Raw genomic sequence first — 17,329 nt, forward strand, 5'->3', positions numbered from 1 at the left:
GATTCACTGACACTGGGAGAGTCTCACAGGGAGAAGGGGGTGTGAAGATTCACTGACACTGGGTGAGTCTCACAGGGAGAAGGGGGTGTGAAGATTCACCGACACTGGGAGAGTCTCACAGGGAGAAGGGGGTGTGAAGATTCACTGACACTGGGAGAGTCTCACAGGGAGAAGGGGGTGTGAAGATTCACTGACACTGGGTGAGTCTCACAGGGAGAAGGGGGTGTTAAGATTCACTGACACTGGGAGAGAGTCTCACAGGGAGAAGGGGGTGTTAAGATTCACCGACACTGGGAGAGTCTCCCAGGGAGAAGGGGGTGTGAAGATTCACTGACACTGGGAGAGAGTCTCACAGGGAGGAGAAGGGGGTGTGAAGATTCACTGACAGTGGGAGAGAGTCTCACAGGGAGGAGAAGGGGGTGTGAAGATTCACTGACAGTGGGAGAGAGTCTCACTGGGAGAAGGGGGTGTTAAGATTCAAGGCAAAGGGGAATGTGATGAGTAGGATCGGTTGTGATTTGCTTAATCAGAGACCCAGCACAATGGGTTGACTGGTATCTTTCAATGCTGGAAACTTAAACAAGAAGGTAAGAATTTGGAGCAGGAGTAAACTTTTGGCCCCTTCAAGCCTATTCAGTGTCATTTAATTAGGTCATGGTTAAACTTCCACGTCAACTCCACTTTCCCGCCCGATCCCTATGTGCCTTGATTCCCTTAGTGTCTAAAAATCAACCAGTCTCAGTTTTGAATATTCTCATCGACTGAACACACAGCTCTCTGGGGTAGAGAATTCTGATTTGCCTGAATTACTTTGTGAATTCCCTTTGAGATGATTGGCGTCATTAAAAAAACACAGCAAAGATATTGAGCAACTTATGCCAGTTGGTGAACGAAGCTTTTGAATCAAAACTTGTCTTTCAGCAGAGCTGGAGTCAGATAATGTTAAGGAACAAAGTTTGCAAAATAAAATTATGTAATTTCTTTAACCTTGGTTGCCACTAGTGAATTGGAACTCTTGCACCATCTGACAAATTGACAGAATGGTGTCTTGGATTTAAAGGGGCATTCCAAGGATTTGTTAAAAAAGAAGCTTTCAACTCATCATAGTACTTCCTCTAACTTCCTCGTTAGCACCTGTATCTCACACTTACATGTGACAAGTATCATATTGTAAAAACATCGACTGTGGACTCAGGCAATAGTTGAGAACTGCATTGAGTGATGCCACTCAGTCAGAATGGAGATTATTGAAGTCCTGGTCAGAATGGAGATGAATGGGTAATTTGTTTGTCAACCACACCTTCATACAGACAGTGCTTGGAGAGACAAAGGACTATTCCCTGGTCCGCTTAACCCAAAATGGACTTTGATCACCAGACAATGAAGGTGAGGAAGCTCACATTCCAGGATGACTGCTAACATGGCAGAATCCACAAACAGAAGTGGTCAAACCAGCTAGTCACATGACTAACCTGCTGGGCAACCTGGGGTTTTTTGAATTGTGCCACAGAGAAAGGCAGAAGGCTGTTTGAACTGGAACCTGGAGCAAGGAAGCCTCTCTCTCTCTCACTCGCTTTCTCCCTCGCCACAGGACCCACGTAAACCCCAAGAGAGAAAAGACTCCTACATCGGAACAAGTTGAAGCGTGAACTGGGCCCCAACGAACAGCAGGATTTACCGGCAACCAAAGACTCCACATTGAACTTAAAGGACAGTAACTATCAGATATTGCCTCAAACTTTCCCCCTTTATTCTTTCTACTTTTCTGTCTCTATGTGCGTGCGTGTTTATTACGTATGCATGCTAGCGTGATCATGTCACATACTCATAGTCGTTAATCGGATTCGAGTTTAAGAGTAATAAACTTCTACCTTTCTTGTTCAAAATCTAGGAAAACCTGTCTAAATTGATTTCTTTGCCTTACAATTGGAAAGTGGTGAAAAAGGATTCCATAAAGGCGGAGCTAAATACAGTGTTTTTAAAATTAAGCCCTGTTATGGTTAAACCAGGCAAAGGCTGAGAGGGAATCCCTAGAACCCTTCTCACCTGGTCGTAACAGAAATTTGGGGGCTGGCGTCTTGGGTTGTACCCACAGACAAACGAGTAATTGGAAGTGGGAAGCCAAATTGATCGCAAACAAAAGAGAAAAAATCTCAATATAGGTTTTCTTGTGGTTGTGTGTGCTTGAATACTAATATGTCTGCAACTGAAGCTGGTAGCTCCCCAAGCCAACTTGGGATAAATTAAAAGCACTGTCTGTGGAGGAGTTGAAGAAAATGGCTGAGCAGTGTGGGATCACTGTACGTGGCAAGGCTAGGAAGTCTGAACTCCTAAGACTAGTGGCCAACCATTTTTCCCTTGAATCTGAAGAAGTAGTAACAGGGTTGGAAATAGACAGGGTATTGCTAGCAAAGATACATTTGGAACAGAGGAAACTTGTATTAGAAGACAGGGAAAGAGAAGGAGAAAGTGAGAGAGAGACAGGAGAATGAAAGAGAGAGACAGGAGAAAGAAAAAGAGAGAGGAGAGAGAGAAAGCAAGAGAGGAGAGAGAAAGAGAAAGAGAAAGAACCTTCCAGAAAGAATGTGACGAGAGAGAGCTGAAGTGGCTTGAGTTAACTGGGGACGACAGAGTAACTCCAGTGAAAGCATGGCCAATATGGAGGAGTGTAATTCAGGGCTGGGTACAGAATTGTTAAAACTCTCCCAACTGATCCCAAAATTCAATGAGGGAGACATGGAAGTTTTTTTTTGTGTCTTTTGAAAAACTGGCAAGGCAGCTAAAGTGGCCAGCTGAGGCTTGGACTCTGCTGCTACAAAGCTACAAACATGAGGTTTATTTCATGTCGCCAGATGAGGGTTCATCAGATTCTGAACTGACAAAAAATGCTATCCTCGGGGCATATGAGTTCGTACCAGAAGCCTTTCGGCAAAAGTTTAGAACCCTCAAGAAGCAAGCTGATCAAACTTACCTGGAGTTTGAGAGAAGTAAGCAGCTGGCTTTTGACCAGTGGCTGGGGTCTCTTAAAGTACAGCTCTGCTATGAGAATCTCAGAGAAGTAATTTTGCTAGAGGAATTTAAAAACTCTCTCCCACTCTCCATAAAGACACATGTAGAAGAGAAGAAGGCTTATAGAGCTCGGCAGGCAGCAGTCCTGGCCGATGAGTTTGCTCTCATTTATAAGTCGGTTTCCCAGGGGAAAACCTTTCCGTGTCACCCCCACAAATCCAAAAAGGACAAAGGGTGGGAAGGTGATAGAAGCCCAAGCAGTCCTGGGAGAGAAAGAAAAGCAGGAGACACAGGGGGCCCTCCTCCAGCTAAAAAGGAAGGTGCTGTGAGCAAGAGTGAGACCCGCAGACCTGTGTGCTTCCATTGTAATAAAGCAGGGCATTTAAGAGCTGACTGCTGGAAACTAAAGGGAAAACCTATAGGGTTAATCAGGGCACACCTGCTCAGTGAAGCAGGGAACCTGATGGAAAGCACAGCAGAACAAGCTGTGGCTTTAACTGCAGTAAGAGTGAGACCCAGGAAGCTTAATGCTGCAAGCGGAGGAAAATTTAATAGGTTTCCTGAAGGTTATCAGGGTTTTGTGTCTGAAGGGAGAGTAACCCCATACCCCTTGAATGGGGCAAGCAAGCCCATAGTAATTCTCAGGGACACAGGGGCCACTGGATCCCTTTTGCTGGGAAAAGGCCTGACCTTTCCCCCAGAGAGTGCAGTAAACACCAGAATGGTGGTGAATGGTATTGGAGGGCAGTGTATGCCTGTACCTGCACATCGGGTGCACCTGGAGTGCGGCCTAGTTTCGGGACCAGTGACCATCGGGATTGTCCCTAGTTTGCCTGTGGACGGGGTTGACCTGCTCTCTGACGGGGATGAAGGTGGTAGCTTCCCCAGTAGTGAAAGAGAAACCTCAGGAGGTCAGACGGACAGGGCAGTGGCAGGAGACGGTCCCCTGCAGTTTCCCTGAATGTGTAGTGAATCAGGCCATGATCAAACCAGCTCCCCCAGAGGAGACTGAATTGGTACTGCAGGCAGATGACCATGAGGTCTGCCTGTCTGAGACTTTCTTTGGAAAGTTAGAAGACCCAGGGAATGAAGTGTGTAGGATTAGTATAAAATGGGTGGTTGATGGTCGGCACAGACTCGGTGGGCCGAAGGGCCTGTTTCAGTGCTGTATCTCTAAAAAAAAAGTGCTGAGGCTCAGCGAGCTGACCTAGTATTGAGAGAGTTAGCACAGGCTGCTCAGTCAGAAATTGAAGCAGAGGGAGTCCCTGATTGCTATTATTTAAAGAATGAGGTACTGATGAGGAAATGGAGTTCTCCTCACAGACCTGAGAGCAAAGAGTGGACAGTGGTTCACTAGTTAGTGGTGCTGCAGAGGTACTGGAGAGAAGTAGTAAGAATGACCCATGAGATCACAGTGACTATACATGTCGGTACACGAAAAACCAAAGCCCGCATAAGACAGCAGTTTGACTGGCCAAAACTCCACAAAGATGTGGTGGAGTACTGTAGAAGTTGCCACATGTGCCAGGTTGAGGGGAAACCCCAGCCTACAGTGAAACCTGCACCCCTAAGTCCTGTATCGGTGTTTTGGAGAACCCTCCAGCAGAGAGCTGGTGAACTATAAGGGACCCTTACCATGAACGAAAGGGGACAGACAGGCACAAGGCTGACAACAGGTTAGAAAGGAATGGGGAGAAAGGGCCCAAGAGGGCAGGTTAAAGGAAGTCTGGGAAGAATCCCAGATGAAAACCCCTACTGTCTGGTCAGCCAACCCAAAATGTTTGGACAAATTAGACCCCACATCTTCCTATGAAAATGCAGACACTGGAAGCACCCCACCAGAGCTGCTAACAGCATTTACAGGCACCTGCAGAGACAAAGAAAGTCGTCAAGAGGGCAGAGAAACCGTGAGGGTGATGCCTCACCTAGACAAAGTGCTGCAGGGGAGTGCAGTAGAATCTGGACAAATACCTGCAAGCAGGAGTGTCCCAGAGGACAAAGGGAATATTAGCAAAGAATCCCGCCCCACAGTCAGGACAAAAGGGAACCAACCATTCCCTGAGGTGAAAAGATCTTGCATGACTCATCAAGGCACTGCCGCTGCCCCTGAACAGATCACCAACCTCGGGCTAATTAAACCTAACTTTCCCCTCTCCTCCCCCCCCCCCCCCTGCAGACTTCAACAAGAACAAAGACCCCTTTAGGCAGTCATGGAGATGTGCAAATTGAAAAAAAAACTGCTCCAAAAACGGCATGTTAATTGGGATGCCAGAAAGGGCCATTGAAAGCAGTATCAAGAAAAGACAGGCTGTACTAATTGTTAGGGTTTCTGAATGAATGAGAGAGATGCATGTGTGTGTTCCTGTCCTTATCTTTTCTCTCATCCCTTTTAATGAAACGCTCTTTTTAAAAATCACATTTCATTCCGCTGGGTGCTCAGGCGGCATGCAGACCCCCACCTGCCAAGAATAAGGCATATTAATTTTCTCATATGAATTTTGATTTTTAAACTGTTGCTGGAGTGAAGAAAGGACTTGTTAAAAAATCATCAGACACTTGGCTGGAAAAATATTTGCATACTAACAGACGGTGCTTGGAGAGACAAAGGAGTATTCCCTTGTCCGCTTCACCAAAAATGGACTGTGATCACCAGCCATTGAAGGTGGGGAAGCTCACATTCCAGGATGACTGCTAACATGGCAGAATCCACAAACAGAAGTGGTCAAACCAGCTAGTCACATGACTAACCTGCTGGGCAACCTGGGGTTTTTTGAATTGTGTCACAGAGAAAGAAGCAGAAGGCTGTTTGAACTGGAACCTGGGGCAAGGAAGCAGCTCTCTCTCTCTCTGTCTCTCTCTCTCTCTGTCTCTCTCGTTTTCTCCCCAAGCCACAGGACCCACGGAAAACGCGTAAGCCTCAAGAGAGAAAAGATTCCTACATCGGAACAAGTTGAAGCGTGAACTGGACCCCCATGAATTGCAAGACTTACCAGCAACCAAAGACTCCACATTGAACTTGAAAGACTGTAACTATCAGATATTGCCTCAAACTTTTCCCCTTTATTCCTTCTACTTTTCTGTCTCCATCTGCGCGTGTGTTTATCACATATGCATGCTGGCATGGTTGTGTCGCATATTCATAGTCGTTAACGAGATTAGAGTTTAGGATCTTGTTTAAAATCTAAGAAAACCTGTCTGAATTGATTTCTTTGCCTTACAATTGGAAAGCAGTGAACAAGGATTCACTAAAGGGGGAGCTAAAAACACGTTTTTAAAATTAAACCCTGTTACGGTTAAACCAGGCAAAGGCTGAGAGGGAACCCCTCGACCCCTCTCACCTGGTCATAAGACTCCATTCACTGCACAAAAACAGCCAGCAGTCTCACTATACAATGATCCCTGTGGAAAACCCCCTAACAATAACGACTTGTATTTGTTTCGTGCATTTAACATAGAAAAACGCCCCAAGACGCTTCAGAGGAGTGACGAGCAAACAAAATATGCCGCATTATATTCAGACAAACTTGATCTAAAAGTGAGTCACTTTGAAGCGACACCCAGCCCAAAAGGGGCATCTGATTTCTTCCTCCACAAGAACAACAATTATTCATTGGTGCATGTGGTAGAGAACAATTGCTGGTCTTCCAGCGCAAAGAGTTGTCCACGACCGAATGTTGCAGACTGGCACATTCCAAGGTCCAGGACTACGTGCTGAGGGACGCACTAAAGCTTGGGGCAGCCGCAGCAAAGGCTCAATGGGGAAAGACCACAGTGTAAGGTCCCCCCCCCACCAAGCTGAACTGAGGGGCTGGATCCATGGAAAACCCCTCGAACTGTATCGGGAAAATTTCTGTTTGATGTAAAACGTATATGGCATGAGAAATGAAATGGAAGGGTTGTGAGGCAACTCCTGATTGTATTGAAGGAAACTGACCTCCTTTGCACTGTTTGTAATTTTTGACTTGGTGCTGTTTGGAACTGTTTTGTCATGTATTTTTTACAGATTTTTATGAATAAAGTATATTTTGGAAATAAAAAAAAATGTGGTGGAGAACAATCAGCACTTCATCATTGGTGGAGAGCTGTCAGTTGCCTCGCCATTGGTGGAGAACTGTCAGTTGCCTCGCCATTGGTGGAGAGCTGTCAGTTGCCTCGCCATTGATGGAGAGCTGTCAGTTGCCTCACCATTTGTGGAGAGCTGTCAGTTGCCTCGCCATTGGCGGAGAGCTGTCAGTTGCCTCGCCATTGGTGGAGAGCTGTCAGTTGCCTCGCCATTGGTGGAGAGCTGTCAGCTGCCTCGCCATTGGTGGAGAGCTGTCAGCTGCCTCGCCATTGGTGGAGAGCTGTCAGCTGCCTCGCCATTGGTGGAGAACTGTCAGTTGCCTCGCCATTGATGGAGAGCTGTCAGTTGCTTCATCATTGGCGGAGAGCTGTCAGTTGCCTCGCCATTGGTGGAGAACTGTCAGTTGCCTCGCCATTGGTGGAGAGCTGTCAGTTGCCTCGCCATTGGTGGAGAACTGTCAGTTGCTTCACCATTGGCGGAGAGCTGTCAGCTGCTTCACCATAGGCAGAGAGCTGTCATTATTGTGAAATGGTGATGGTAAGCCACCTTTGTGACCCACTGAGTGTCTCGCTGGGCCACTTCAGAGGGCAGTTAAGAGTCAACCATATTGGTGTGGGGCTGGAGTCACCTATCGGCCCAAGGACAGCAGCTTTCCTTCCTCAAAGTACATTACTGAACCATACAACAGCTTCCTAGCCATATTTACCAAAACCAGATTTTCAGATTTCTTTTAAAACTAATTTAAAATTCTCAATCTGCTATGGTCATATTTCAACTCATGCTCAAATAGCCGATTATTAGTTTGGGCTTCTGGGGAATCAGTCCAGTGATATAACCATGCACCATATGCACCACCCTTACTTGGAAATATAATGTCATCTGTTCATCGTCACTGGGTCAAAATCAACAACAACTTATATTTATATTTATACATCGCCTCTAACATATTAAAACATCCTAAGGTGCTTCACAGGAGCATGGTAAAACAAAGTATGACACCAAACCACATAAGGAGATGTTAGGTTAAACGGCCAAAGGTTTGGTCAAAGCTCCAGCAACTCGCTTCCTAACAGCACTGTGGGTGTACCTGCCCCACATGGACTGCAGTGGTTCAAGAAGGCAGCTCACCACCACCTTCTCAAGGGCATGGACAATAAATGCTGGCCTAGCCAGCGACGCCCACATCCCATGAATCACTATAAAAAATATATACTGCTTACCTGCCACTTGATGAGAGAGGCACAGGAAATCTGTCACTACCATTTAAAAACATTGGCAGTTACATGAAGATGCAATGTGACAACTCCCCTCAGAGTTCCAAAACAGCATTAATCTTGGCTCCGTGGGTGGCACTTGTGCCTCTGAGCCTGTGAGCTCAAAGCTCCACTCCAGAGAACTGACACTGGCTGGCATTTCAGTGCAATACTGAGGGGGTGCTGCACTGTTGCAGATGCTGTCTTTTGGATGAGACGTTAACCCTCTCGGGTGGCCGTAAAAGATCCCATGGCATTATTTCAAAGAAGAACAGAGGAGCTTGCCTGGGGACCTGGCCAGTATTTATCTCTCAACCAACCTGACTAAAAAAAAAACAGATTAGCTGGCCATGCTGTTTGTGGGGGCTTGCTGTGTGCAAATTGGTGGCTGCGTTCGCTACATTAGAACAGTGGCTAGACTTCAACCCAAAGGGGCATTGTGAAAGGTACTGTATCCGTGCAAGTCTTTTCTTTATCTTTCAAAGCTCAGTCAGTGACAGCCACATGGACTTGCAATGCAATATGTCCCTACAGAGATCTATAGCTTCATTGCCAATGGATCATTGACAGCTCCTTGGAATGTACCACAGCTCACTGTGGTAGAATAATGGGAAAGTCTCCAGGCACACTCATATATATATATATATATATTTGCCCCTTAAACACTTGCTTCCCTGACTTGATAATTCTGGTTACTTTTCCAACAGTTGCTGTTCAATCTTAAACATTGGCACAAGGTAGGGCTGGGTATCTGTTTCTTGTCTTTCAGCACATGTAACCATAGTCATCGTTGGTCATTCAAATCAGACATGTAAGACTCTCAAAAATGGGGTCTCGCTCCCTCTAAGGTCCTGACCCTGCACTGAGTATCAATCGCACAAAACAAACTTTGGATACAATTTCCACTTTATATGGAAACATTTTAATCAACTTACCAAGCAATAGTATATACTTACAACACCAGTTGCTTAGTGGACCCGTGTACAGAAGCTCATCCCCGGGTGGTCAGATCCGCTGAACGAGTTCTTCCGCATGACTTTCTGTGACTGATCAAGTCACACTTCCCGGCAACAGCAACAATGTCCTTGTGAGCTGTGGCTTTATACACCTTTCTGATCCTCGTCCCGTGACATATAAGGTAATGTCTCGAATTGGGTCATCCAATTGGGTTTCAGTGTCTTATCAATCCCACCCTGGCGAGGCAAGACCGTCTGCATGTGGTCATATCCTGCTCTCAGTAAAGGGGGGGAGTCTTAGGTGCAAACCACCCATGGATGTGATATCTGCATCTTGATAAGGCAAGAAGGAAACAATTTACACATATTGCAAGAGGACATTGTCCATGAGAGTGGTAGCAGACAGACTGTCTGATATTATAACAGCCCAGGCTACCACATCAGTGGCATGTCCTGACTTGCCTGTCTGTGTGTGGGGGGCTCCTTGTTCAGTTACACTGTCATTTATTTTTAAAAAGTCCAATATGTCTTCGGTCAGAATTCTCTTCTCTTCGTCCTGATGTCCTTTGCCTCCATGTTTTTACCACCCGGTGAGCCCCACACGTTGGCCCAAACCACAAAATAGAAATACAAGAGAGATCCAAATGCCTTACAGAGAGAAGGTAGCAGGAAAATCCCATCAACATGGAGCCACTGTAGCTCTTAATATCTTCCACAGATGTGATGGGACATTATTTCCTGTGTTCACTTCTGGAAGGATGCCAGACAGACAGTAGACCATTTCAAAGGCGACATCATCTTTCCTTTGGCCTTTCAGTTCTCTGCTCTCTCTCTTTCTTAGAATTAGAGAAAGTCACAGCATAAAGGAGGCCATTCACCCATCACATCTGAGCTATCCAATTAATCCCACTCCTGCTTTTCTTTCCCCATAGCCCTGCAAATTTTTCCTTTTCATATATTTATCTGATGCCTTTTTGAAAGCTACTATTGAATCTGCTTCCACCGCCCTTTCAGGCAGTGTATTTCAGATCATAACAGCTCACTGTGTAAATGTCCTCTGGTTACTGACCCTCCTGCCAGTGGAAACAGTTCCTCCTTATTTACTCTATTAAAACCCGAGCAGGAATCTCAGCTCATTTGTCACCCCCCTCCCCCGTACCCCACAATCCAAAATTTTGCTACCCATTTCCTTACTCGCGCCAACTCCCGCTCACCCATCACCCCGGTGTTTGCTGACTTACATTGGCTTCTGGTTAGGCAAGACCTTAATTTTAAAATTCTCTTCCTCATTTTCAAGGTCCTCCGTGGCCTCGCCCCTCCCTACCCACAATCCGCCAAGATATCTGCACTTCTCTAATCCCGCCCTCACACGCATCCTTAATTTTAATCACTCCACATTGGTGGCTATGCCTTCAGCTGTTAAGGCCCTAAACTCTGAATTCCCTCCCTAAACTTCTCCATCTCTATAACTCCTTTTGAGACACTCCTTAAAACCTATCTCTGAACAAGCTTTTGGTCATCTGCCCTAATATCTCCTTATGTACCTTGGTGTCAAATTTTGCTTTATAACTTTCCTGTGAAGCACATTGTGACATTTTATGATGTTAAAGGCACTATATAAATACAAGTTGTTGTCACTGTACTGGGAGCCATTGTGACAGCCCAGCACAAATCACTAATAAACACTGGGATATTCACATTCATAGAGCTCGGTATTATAACAAGGAGAATGTCTTTGCCCATTTGGACACTGAGGACACCTACCCTCTACTTTGTGAGTATCCTTGTTGCTTCTCCTGCACTTCCATATGTACACAGGCTTCATACTGGGTCAGTGGGGGAGGGTAAACCAGGCCAATCAGACTGGGCCAGTAGTGGAGGGGTAAATCCACCCATCAGACTAGGTCAGTGGGGAAGGGGTAAATCCAGGGGTCTATGGGAGAGGGGAGAGTAAACCTGTCCAATCATACTGGCCTAGTGGGGAAAAAGTAAACCTGGCCAATCATAATGGGCCAGTAGGGGAGGGGAGAGTAAACCTGGCCAATCATACTGGGCCAGTGGGGGAGGGGTAAACCAGGCCAATCATACTGTGTCAGTGGGGGAGGGGAGGGTAAACCTGGCCAATCATACTGGGCCAGGGGGGAGGGTAGACCTGGCCAATCATACTGGGCCAGTGGGGGAGGGTAGATCTGGCCAATCAGACTGGGCTAATAGTGGAGGGGTAAATCCAGCCAATATTACTGGCCCAGTGGGGAAAGGGTAAACCCAACCAATCATAATGGGCCAGTGGGAGAGGAGAGAGTAAACCTGACCAATCATACTGGGCCAGTGGGAGAGGGGAGAGTAAACCTGGCCAATCATACTGGGCCAACAGGGAAGGGGTAACCCAGCCAATCATAATGGGCCAGTGGGGGAGGGGTAAACCAGGCCAATCATAATGAGCCAGTGGGAGAGGGGAGAGTAAACCTGGCCAATCATACTGGGCCAATGGGGTAGGGGTAACCCAGCCAATCATAATGGGCCAGTGGGGGAGGGGTAAACCAGGCCAATCATAATGGGCCAGTGGGAGAGGGGAGTGTAAACCTGGCCAATCATACTGGGCCAGTGGGGGAGGGGAGGGTAAGCCTAGCCAATCATACTGGGCCAGTGGGGGAGGGTTAAACCCAGCCAATCATACTAGGTGTATGATTCGATAAGATAGGGGTGGTTTATGCGCCTTCGAAGGGAACTTGGCAGCACAAAGCTTGTTGTGAATCAACTTTATTGAGATAAAGGTAAGGACAAGTTTTTTAAGTTTTCAGATAAACCATAGTCACAAACTCAGGCAGTGATTAACAGTCTAACACAGATACTATCCATGTTAGAGACTGGATGGCAGAGCGCACGATTCTTTCCCTTGCAGCTTCTGGTCTTCAAGTTTTTGGTCGGTCTCTCCTGTCTTTAATTGTTGCTCAAAAATTCTCTGCCGTACAAGGACAAGACTTATTTTATCCTGGCAGCTTTCCAATTAACCGTACCTTCTCCCAATCAGTGATTATTCTTGTATTAAAGGATGCCTTTCTTAACTAACCAAGGATCATTTTGTGATGGTTGCTAACCTTTCGATCAAAGTAAGTAATACCACTTTGTGTGCCTACTTTCTCTCAATGGTTTTACATTCCGAGGTTCTTTATCTCATTATGAGACAAATCTACATTCTGTTCTTACAGAAGCTGTTTTCACTGTCTGCTCTCAAGGTCTCACCCTCTTACTGCAAGCATTTTAAAACTTGACATAATCTCCCAGAATTACTCTACCTTGACATCTTGTCCATACTGTGCCCTATTTCCTAAGTTTTTTCACTTTATCATACCACAAAGAAGGGTTCTAATAAAGCTAAATGTTAGTGTCATGATGACCCCCACCTGTCAAGAATGAGGCATATTAATTTCATCATATGAACATCAATTTTAAACTGTTGCTGGAGCAAAGAGATGACTTGTTTAAAGAGATCAGCAATGGCTGGAAAAACATTTGCATACAAAGAGATAGTGCTTGAAGAGACAAAAGAATTGCTCACTGATCCAATTAACAGAGACTAGTCTGGGCAATGGTGATCCACATCTTGTCGGTGTAAGAGACAGCTAACCCTAACCCCCACCACCCCCCAAACCCACCAAGAGCTTTGGAATCCACAAACATAGGAGTTCATTAAAAAAAGTGTCACATGACTAACCTGCTGGTCCAGGTCTTGTTTTGAACTGCTTACAGGATAGCTTGGGTCAGACTGCAGATTGCAACTGAACTTGGAACAAGAGCCTTTCTGCTGTCTGGCTCTCTCTGTTTCACTAATCTCTGGATCCACTGAAGTCACTTAAACCTCACGAGATAAAAGACTCTTACATCGAAACAGGTTTTAAAGTGTGCACTGGGCCCCAATGAAATGGCAAGACTTAGCGGCAACCAAAGACTTTACATTGAACTCTAAGAACCGTAAATAGAAACCCAGCTATTGCCTCAAACCTTTCCCCTTTATTCCTTCTTCCTGTTCTGTCTCTATCTGCGTACGTGTTTATCGCATATGCATGCTAGCTTGGTCGCATTGTGTATTCGTAGTCATTAACCGAATTAGCGTTTAAGATTAATAAACTTCCATCTTTCCTGTTTAAATTTAATTTAAAACCGGTCTGATTGATTTTGTTGCCTTACAATTGGAAAGCAGTGAACAAGGATTCACAGGGGGGGGGGGAACTACAAACGTGGTATTTTTAAAATTAAACCCTGTTACAGTTAAACTAGGCAAAGGCTGAGAGGGAACCCCTAGACCCCTTTCTCACCTAGTCGTAACATTAGTTTCTAATAATAAGTCAGTTGTTAGTTTATAATAGCTAGATTTTAAGAATTAGTATTCTGGTTCGTAACTTTTTAGTAACCAAATAATCTTAGGGCCAGTGTGGGAGGGGTAAACCCAGCCATTCATACTGGGTTAGTGGGGCATCAGAGGGTAAACCCAGCCAATCATATTGGGCTAATAGGGGAGGGGAGCGGTAAACCCAGCTAATCATACTGGGTTAGTGGGGGAGGGGCAACCCAAGCCAATCATACTGGGTTAGTGGGGGAGGCATAAACCCAGTCAATCATACTGGGCCAGTGGGGGAGCAGAGGATAAACCCGCCCAATCATACTGGGCCAGAGTGGGAGGGGGATACCCATTTAATCATCCTGTGCCAGTGTGGGAGCGGAGGATAAACCCATCCAATCATACTGGACCAGTGGAGGAGGGGAGGGTAAACCTAGTCAATCATACTGGGCCAGTGGGGAAGGGGTAAATCCAGCCAATCGCATTGGGCCAGTGAGGGAGGGGAGAGTAAACCTGACCAATCATACTGGGCCAAAGTGGGAGTGGAGGATAAACCCGACCAATCATACTGGGCCCAGTGGGGAAGAGGTAAATCCAGCCAATCGCACTGGGCCAATGGGGGAAGGGAATGTAAATGCAGCCAATCATATTAGGCCAGTGGGTAAGGGGTAAACCCAACCATTCTTACCAGGCTCAGTGTTGGTGTTCAGTTCTAAGATTAATAAAATATTATTCTCAACTTTTTATCACATTAGACATCGAACCGTCTCACATTTCTTCCTGTGCAATGACTTTGTACTTCATTAGCTATGAAGCCCTATGGGATGTTCCGAGGACATGAAAGGTGTCATCTTAATTGTTTCTTTATTCACTTCTGGTCTGTTCTATGCTTAAAGACAGCTGCCGTTCTGTATCAGCAAGATCCCACTGAGACCAATGAAATGACTAACAAGTTAATCTGTTTTTGGTGGTTGCTATTCAGGGAGGAATAGCTTTACCCGGACTCCAGGAGAATTCCCTGCTCCACTTCAGAGATTACTACATGATGTGTGACATCCACCTGAACACTCTTAAATAGGGCCTTGCTTTAACATCTCACTTGAAAGACAGCACCACACTGAACGAGACCCGAATGTTTCGCATGAATGGGCGGCGCAGTGGTTAGCACCGCAGCCTCACAGTTCCAGTGACCTGGGTTCAATTCCGGGTCCTGCCTGTGTGGAGTTTGCAAGTTCTCCCTGTGACTGCGTGGGTTTCCTCCGGGTTCTCCGGTTTCCTCCCACATGCCAAAGACTTGCAGGTTGATAGGTAAATTGGCCATTAGCAATTGTCCCTAGTATAGGTACGTGGTAGGGAAATATAGGGACAGGTGGGGATGTGGTAGGAATATGGGATTAGTGTAGGATTAGTATAAAATGGGTGGTTGATGGTCGGCACAGACTCGGTGGGCCGAAGGGCCTGTTTCAGTGCTGTATCTCAAAAACTAAAAGCTAAAAACTAATCCCCTTCCCTCTCCTTACTGCATCCTCATTTATAATGGTCCTGTGAGAGGAATTTATTCATGTCAAACATTCTCGACTAGTTTGGAGACTCTGAAGTTATGGCATCATATCATAGAATCATAAAATCATAGCATGGTTACAGCACAGAAGGAGGCCATTCGGCTTGTCGTGTCTGTGCTGGTTCTGCAAGATCTAATCAGCTAGTCCCACACCCCCATCCCATAGCTCTACAAACCTTTTCTCTTCAGGTGCTTATCCACTTCCCCTTTGAATGACTTGATTGAATCTGCCTCCATCACACTTTCACGCAGTGCATACCAGATCCTAACCATCTGCTGTGTGAGAACATTTCCTCATTTTCCTATTGGTCCTTTTGCCAATCACCTTGAATGGATGTCCTCTGGTTCTTGACCATTCCACCAATGGGAATAGTTTCCCCCTATCTACTCTGTCCTGAATCTCATCAGTTTGAACAACTCTATCAAATCTCCTCTCAACCTTCTATTCTCTAAGGAGAACAACACTAGTTGCTCCAACCTATCCACATAACTGAAGCTACTCATCCCTGTAACCATTCTTGTAAATTTTTTCTGCACCCTCTCTAAAGCTTTCACATCCTTCTTAAAGTGCGGTGCCCAGAACTGGACACAATACTCCAGTTGAGGCTGAACCAATGTTTTATGCCAGTTTATCATAACTTCCTTGCTTTCGTAATCTCTACCTCTATAAAGCCCAGGATTCCTATGCCCTATTAACCACTTGCTCAACCTGTCCTGCCGCCTTCAATGATTTGTGCACATACCTCCAGGTACGTCTACTCCTGTGCCTCCTTTCGAATGTATCCTTTAATTTATGTTGCCTCTCCTCCTTATTCCTATCAAGAGGCCACACATCACGCTTCGCACCATGAAGTTAAGCACAGAAGGAGCCTGTTTTGGCCTCTTGCTCAACTGCCAATTGTTTCCTCCGCGTGTGAGCGAATGACCCTTGGCCTATTTCATAGCATAGATGCATTTATGCGGAAGCTAGATAAAGACACGAGGGATAAATGAATAGAAGGCCATGTTAATAGGATGAGCTGAAGAAAGGTGGGATGAGGATTGTGTTCAGCACAAACACCAGCAAGGATCAGCAAAGTATTTAAAATAGAAACAAGAAATGCTGGAACCACTCAGCAGGTCTGGCAGCATCTGTGAAAAGAGAAGCAGAGTTAACGTTTCGGGTCAGTGACACTTCTTCGGATTTCAGATTTCAGATTATTTCAGATTTCCAGCATCCGCAGTATTTTGCTTTTATTTCAGCAAAGTATTTCTTCTTCTTCAATTTCTAGGAATCCTTGCTTGAAAAGAAAATTCTGTCTAACTTTCCCCTTCGTGTTTCTATGTTGTAAATATTTCCCTGCTCCTTCCCTGTACCATGAATCCATTTCCTCTTTCAAGTTTTTGTCTAATTTCCTCATAAATATTCACTTGACTTCAATACTCACTTGCAGTAATGGATTCATACAAGGGAAGGTGTTAGCCTTGGCTCCATGGGTAGCAGTCTCACCTCTGAGTCACAAGACTGCAGGTTTATGTGCCGCATTTGAGCATATAATCCAGGCTGACACTTCAGTGCAGTGCTGAGGGAGTGCTGCACTGTCGGAGGTGCAGTCTTTCGGATGAGAAACCAAGGCCCCATCTGCCCTCTCAGGTGGATGTAAAGGGTCACTGTTACAAAGAAGAGCAGGGGGGGGTTATCAAAGTACTTCATTGCCTGTAACTCACTTTGGGAGGTCCTGAGCTTGTGATAGGTGCTATACAAATGCAAGTGCTTCTTTCTTTCCATGTTCTGGAAACCCATTTCTTGAAAAAAAAATTCCTTCCAACTTTCCTCCTTTATATTGATTCCAAGTTTATATCCTTTCTCATTATTTACCATCTCCAATTATTTCAACGCTTCTCATCAATCTCCCCTCTCTGCTCTAATGAGAGCAGTCCCAGTTTTCTGAGTTTCTCATCTCATCAAAGGCATCATCCAAGTGAAATATATTATTACACCAATGTCCTTTCTGGAATGTAGAGTCGAAATGGGGCATAATATACATCGGAAGTCCTTATAAATTTACAAGTTCTTTTTACAAGACCAAATTTACAAGACCATTTTATTCCATCTAACACAACATCTTGAACAGATTCAATGCCCCATTGAGAAAACCCAGAATCCCA

Source organism: Heterodontus francisci, chromosome 1 (assembly GCF_036365525.1).
Source record: "Heterodontus francisci isolate sHetFra1 chromosome 1, sHetFra1.hap1, whole genome shotgun sequence".
NCBI classification, from domain to species: Eukaryota; Metazoa; Chordata; class Chondrichthyes; order Heterodontiformes; family Heterodontidae; genus Heterodontus; species Heterodontus francisci.